The sequence below is a fragment of the Mycteria americana genome, chromosome 9 (genome assembly GCF_035582795.1).
Source record: "Mycteria americana isolate JAX WOST 10 ecotype Jacksonville Zoo and Gardens chromosome 9, USCA_MyAme_1.0, whole genome shotgun sequence".
NCBI classification, from domain to species: domain Eukaryota; kingdom Metazoa; phylum Chordata; class Aves; order Ciconiiformes; family Ciconiidae; genus Mycteria; species Mycteria americana.
In genome coordinates, this window is record NC_134373.1 from 8734736 (window position 1) to 8740735 (window position 6000).

Genomic DNA, 6000 nt, shown 5'->3' on the forward strand with positions numbered 1-6000 from the left:
AGTTAAAGTCCCTACCAACAAGCAGATTCACATCTCCAATCATTTTTCTGACCCAGGGAACCAGTAAAATCAGTGGGACTGTAAACAGGGAATGTGGCTGCAAGTTCATTTCCAACCCTCACTTCTTTTAGGAATAGGCTTGTTATAAGGTGTGTTGAGGCTCAGGATTACATAATCACCACCGCAAAGCTTTATCCACAGTTTTAAAAGAATACTGCAGTGTTTGTTTTATACTCATTTCACTGACATTTGCTTATTTAAAAATCTGTGGCTAAGACCATGTAGAACTATTTCATCTTATTGTCACAGATATCGGACCACTGAACTGTGCTTCAGTATGCTCAGTGCAGCCCCAGGCACAAAATGAGCCCTTTGGTAACTTGTCATCATGTCCTAATATAACGTTATCATGTCTTTAAGAAGCAAAATACTGTATCTGTCATTTAGAGTTTAAATTGTGTTAACTAAGGGAAAGATTAAAATCTTATGTATTTATTTTATCCATCACTGGCCAATTTTTTTTTTTTTTTTTTTTTTTAAAAAGCATTCATCTTCAGCCTTATAGTTAGTTCTGTGGAATATCCAAAGCTGACAGAGTCATTTACTTGAGACAGGCCTGGGGAATAGAGCATTTAAGTCTGTAGGAAAATTCTTACCAATCATAACAGGAGTAAGAAGTTCAGGATGCAGTCTTACACACCGCATTGCTCCCAAGTTACATCTTATTTTCTAGCAAAATAAAAATGCTGAAAGAAAACCTGTACACACTGTGTGCCAATTAACAGAGTTGGCCACAGATTTGACTTGAGAATGGCTAAAGCAGCAGCAGCACACCAGGAGGGACTTCAGAATCACCAGGCTACTCACAGTAAAGGTACGTTAAAATTAATCTTAGAGGAAAAAACATATATAACGTTCCAAGGAAAGCTAGTTACTGATCAAGCTCTACAGGCTAAGTCGCCAAATAAGATAAACCCCAGGGTAACCAAACGAACTGGAATTTGCCTGTTAGCTTAAACATGAGACTTTTTCAGCTGTTGCTCTGGGCCTCAGCCTGCTGGCTGCCGGGGAGCTGTGGGGAACCACCCTGGGTGGGCTGCAGAAGGGAGTACCTTGAGCAGATGAGGCACTGTGCAAGCCAAAAGCGGAGATGGGTCCCAGGAGAATTTCCCTTCTCGGGAGGGAAAGGGCCACTGAACTAAAGAACTCCCCCCCTGCCAAAACCGTATTTGTTACTACATCCATGTGAAACGAAGTGCCTGTGACTTTACACACACTATAAAGTAGGACTGAAGGGATCCATTTACACAGGATATTGTTCCCCATGTAAGAAAACCTTAGCAGATGTTTAGTGAATGTTTGATACAATGTCATACATTAAATTTACATTTGCCAGAAAATCTCCATTTTTAATCGTACTGGTTTTATCCTGGATAGTCAAAGAGCATTTGATTTTACTTACCTTCTAAAATTGGGAAAGGCCTCAGCTCCAATGACAAAAGGAACTCAGCTTGCTCAGACCATCTTACTGGAATTGCTCAACTTTTTGTAAGGTAATCTTCTTAAAATACGTTATTTAATATCTTTAATTGATATTTTGTAAGAACAACAAAGAAGAAACGGGTTCAATAATTTTGGGGCAGGTATCCTCAACACCACATCAAAGCAGTAGACACCATGGTGAAACACTGGCCCTGTTGAAGTTAGCAGCAGTAGTTCAGCTACTGAATTTATGTTTTCCCTTGGACGGATGTTGCTACCCCTTTGTAACAATCTTTTCATCATGCTGTTTGATTAACTAGGAAATTTAATACATAAACAGGCGTCCCCACTTGGAGTGCTGAACATAACACCCTTCTGATAAGTGCTAGTGGCAGCAGCAGTAGTAGTCCCATCCAATCTGTTGTTTCTAAAATAAATACACTATGGTTCAAACCCTCAGCACAAGCACACATTTATACTACCTTGGTGTCCCTGCTCATCTTTTACTATACCACTCTGTCCCTCTTAAGCACTAAAAAGAATGAGAATGTAGAATCGTGTAATTTTTTTGAGGTGAGGAACAAAAGCTGACCAATAAATAAAAGAAAATACACATACACCTCAACAGTACACCAGCAGCCCTAGCAAGCCAAGTCATGGCTCCTTCAGCTACCTGTAGGCCTTTCTCTTGCACGTGCATCTTGGTTGCTTTTGTACGAAGTGCGGTCCTCCTCTGCACACGCAGGATCTGGAGCACTTCCACTGATGCACCAGAGCAGCGGCACAGGGCCAGAGCAACAAACGGTGATGAGCAGCTTGCACTTGCCCCACCATGAGAGGTCTAAAAGAAAAAACTTAGATAAGCACCTGCCAGGAATAATGTGGATAGGGTTTATCCTGCTTTAAAGGATGGGAATACTCTAGATGATCTTTTTAGATTCTTTCCAGCATTATTTTTCTTCCAGCGGGAAATTGTGATTTACATACTGACTATATTCTCTCTCAAAAGTGAGTCCTCTTCTGGAAAATAGGATCCACATCTATGAGATAATAAGGTCTGATAAATGGAAAACCAGGGAATGAATAAAACCCAATTTGAAAGCATTTTAAAAAAATCATGAAAAAGGAAAGACTTGTCATATTTTTAGTATTTTCCATGTTGACATGGTCATTCCATTTCTCTTTCTTGGAAGCAGCAAGGAAAAAAACTGTGTCAACATTGACCAAATTATGGGTGATTAATAAAAGAAAGGAGAAAAGCAACAACAGCAGAAGGAAGTACTAGAGAAAGAGGAGCAAGAAAGGAATCGGCATTTGTGTCAGTCAAGGATATAAGACTTGAATTTATGCATTAAACTCGCACAAAGCTAAAACAAGAAAAATTTTGCCTGAGCGAGCTATAAGTCCTGCACTGCGGCTGCCAGTGTCACTATTGGAACTATAAGCCCAGGACAACATTAGATAAATGTCAGTACAGTTGCCTGGTTACTTATGCTAGATTCAAACACAGAATGCAAAACAGATTTATTAAGGAGAAAGGTTCATTCTGCCTCCTTTACTTTTCCATTTCCTTTCCATGCTGTCTTCTTTCCAATATTTTATAGCTTTTATGAGCTTTATTGCAGTATGGTTTGAATACATGTGTGGAGCACATTTCTCACTGCCTTTAAAGATTAAGTGCTAACTGAAAACATAGTTTACTCAGAAACAATCCATCAAGTTTACGTTTAATTTTTGCTGTTTAAAAAAACATGTTAACTGAGCCTTTTTTAAAATTTTATTTCAGAATTCTTCAAGGCAGGCTTATTTTCAAAGCTATGGCCCATCAGCAAGTGGATTTTCATCTGGTTAATGGGCTGAAACAGATTGTTCAGGGGAATACCTACCCTCCATATTCACTGGCATGCTTTATTTTGCCTCAACCGATTGCTTTCATGACGTATTTCAGGAAACCAGCCTCTTACCCTTTTTAAAGAGTGATAGCTTAGATGAGCCTCAGATGTTTTATAAAATAGTTATTAATGCTTAAAGATAATTTTGCATTTCCTCAGTAGTATAGCTTATTTGTTTATCAAAAGATCCCTATGCCCTAAAATTCCCATGGTAGGTAAAAACTGATAAAGGCTCTCCTTATATCTCCTGTTAGTTAGGTCATTGCTGACAGCAGCTAAAATACTCAAACTTGGTGGCACTGCAGCACATGAACACATCCTCACCTTGCAACCCTTGGTTCAGAAATGGGTAGGTTTAAAACAGTCAGAGATAAGTAATAGCCACAGTGGGTGACCGGGCTTCTCTTTTTCCCCTCAGCTAACAACCGTTTGATACCTGGGAAGGATTTAGAGCTCTGGTTAGAAAGCAAGAGTTTGTATAAAGGATTTATATTCACGTACTTTAAAAGTGCCATACCACATCACACACACCCTCCTTCAAATCTCCCAGGACATTCATTTACATCTGCGTTAGTTCAGCATGCAAATCGAGTCTAAACACCACTATGCAGAGCAAAGCACACAGGGACTTAGCTATGTATAAAAAAGCCCCAGACAAAACGTGGGCAAAACCTGCAGATCTCTTTCCCCGTGCCTATTGCCATCACCTAACGGGTTTTCCATGTGGGCCCCCTGCCCAAACCGCCAGTCACGTGGAAAGACACCCATCAGCACTGTGTCCCACAGCAAACTGGTGAGCAGCCTCCCTCCGCCCGAGCCTCCCACCGCTCAGCAAGTGGCACAGCCCTGGCCCCGCAGCCTGCTCTGCAGGTGCGCGACAGACGTTCATCTTCCTAACACCTTCTGTGCCCGCTTTATTCCATAGGCACTACTTTATGGTTCTAATTGTCACCCATAGTCAAACTTTACTGGCCTAAGCTTTATTCACTTAATCGAAGCACAAACACATCCTCCAAAAACTAAGTATGAGTTAATCAGAACTTGCATTTCTTCTAATCATGCTTGTTGGTTAGAGACGTCTCATATGGCATTATCGTTTTGATTATGGTATTCCTAACAATCTTTCAGGTTACTTTCAAAAGGATTATTTGGATTTATTTAATGTGACCCCACATGATATTGTCTCTTAAATACATTCCCAATCACATATTTATTAAGAAAAGAGGCCTAAAGAGAAAGTACTTGATGTTCCACAGAGTTTCGGATACCAGGAATGAAACGTTCGATTGTAATTGACTATTTTTATGATTATATTTAAAGATCTCGTATACTGGGCAGAAAACACAGGTGAAAATGCTGTTTCAACTTCTTCTGTATACTTCCAGCATTCAACACTGCAATAATTCTGCTGTGAAGAGCAAAGTTTAAATTGCATGAATGATACTTTCAAGCAAGATGGAACAGATGCTTAGTGTTAATAAAAAAACTTATCTTTTGCAACTGGAATACAAGCTGTAAATATCTATTATTATTATTTCATATATACTTATAAAACTTGCAATAGAAAATGTGGCAATTCATATATACTTTTAGTGAAGGTGGAAGAATTTTCCAGATTTTTTATATGCTTCTTGCAACTATTTTTAGAATTATACCTAAGAATGAGAGATTGGCATGAAATCCTAGCCCTATTCTACTGAGAATAAAGGAAAATGTTTAATACAAAATCTTGACCTCATTTATTTGCATTCAAGAAGCCTGTGACAACGTCCCTCTGAAGAGAAAGCAAACGCATGTCAGAGGTAAAGTCCTGTCACAAACTAGACATTGATCCCAGCCGTATCTTGTAACGCTCTCTTAGGAATAGTTGTCAAAACTGTCAAAAGCCCCACTGAAGTCAGTAGGGCTCCATGTAGATGTTGATTCAAGGATGTGGCAAAGTCTTTTAAAGTCACCAGCATTTAGTCAAATATTGCTAGGGCTTGGACGTTCTCCAGGTCTTGCTTAGTTTACTTAATATATCTTCTCTTTTTCTTTTTTTCAGCCTTTTCAAAATCTTAGATTCAGGCTTGTACACAGGCTCTTGTGAATAATCTTGTAAGAGTACTCTAACATATAGAAAATATAGAGAAGGAGAGGGGAGAGGAAAAGAAGTTGTTACTCCTAACCTCTCCTCAGTGCCAGACTTTTAAGAACACTATTTATACCCTTGTAAGAGAATTTTTAGGCCCCTGAAAAAATCACCTCTCGAACTGTGTAATAAAGCTGTTTCCAATGCGGGCTTGTTCCACTGCAGCTTCAATATCAGTACTAAAAGAAACTCAGCCCACTGACCTGCTAAAGCATGTCCTTGAAAAGGACTTCCACCCCGGTTGAAGGCAAACCTGTGTGTCAACAGCAAAATAAAGAAATACAGATTCTGTGGACAAAAAATAAGGCAGATGGAGCCTTTTACATTCTCCATAACCACAGACTGAGGTTATGAGACCACGACACGCCATTGTTATGGTAGTCTTGTAATGGCTCTTTGAATATTTGCTGCTAAACCTAAACCAAAGAATTTTAAAAGCCCACCATCTTGCATGTAGGCCACAACAGACCACCAGAAGACCAAGCTGAACTTAAC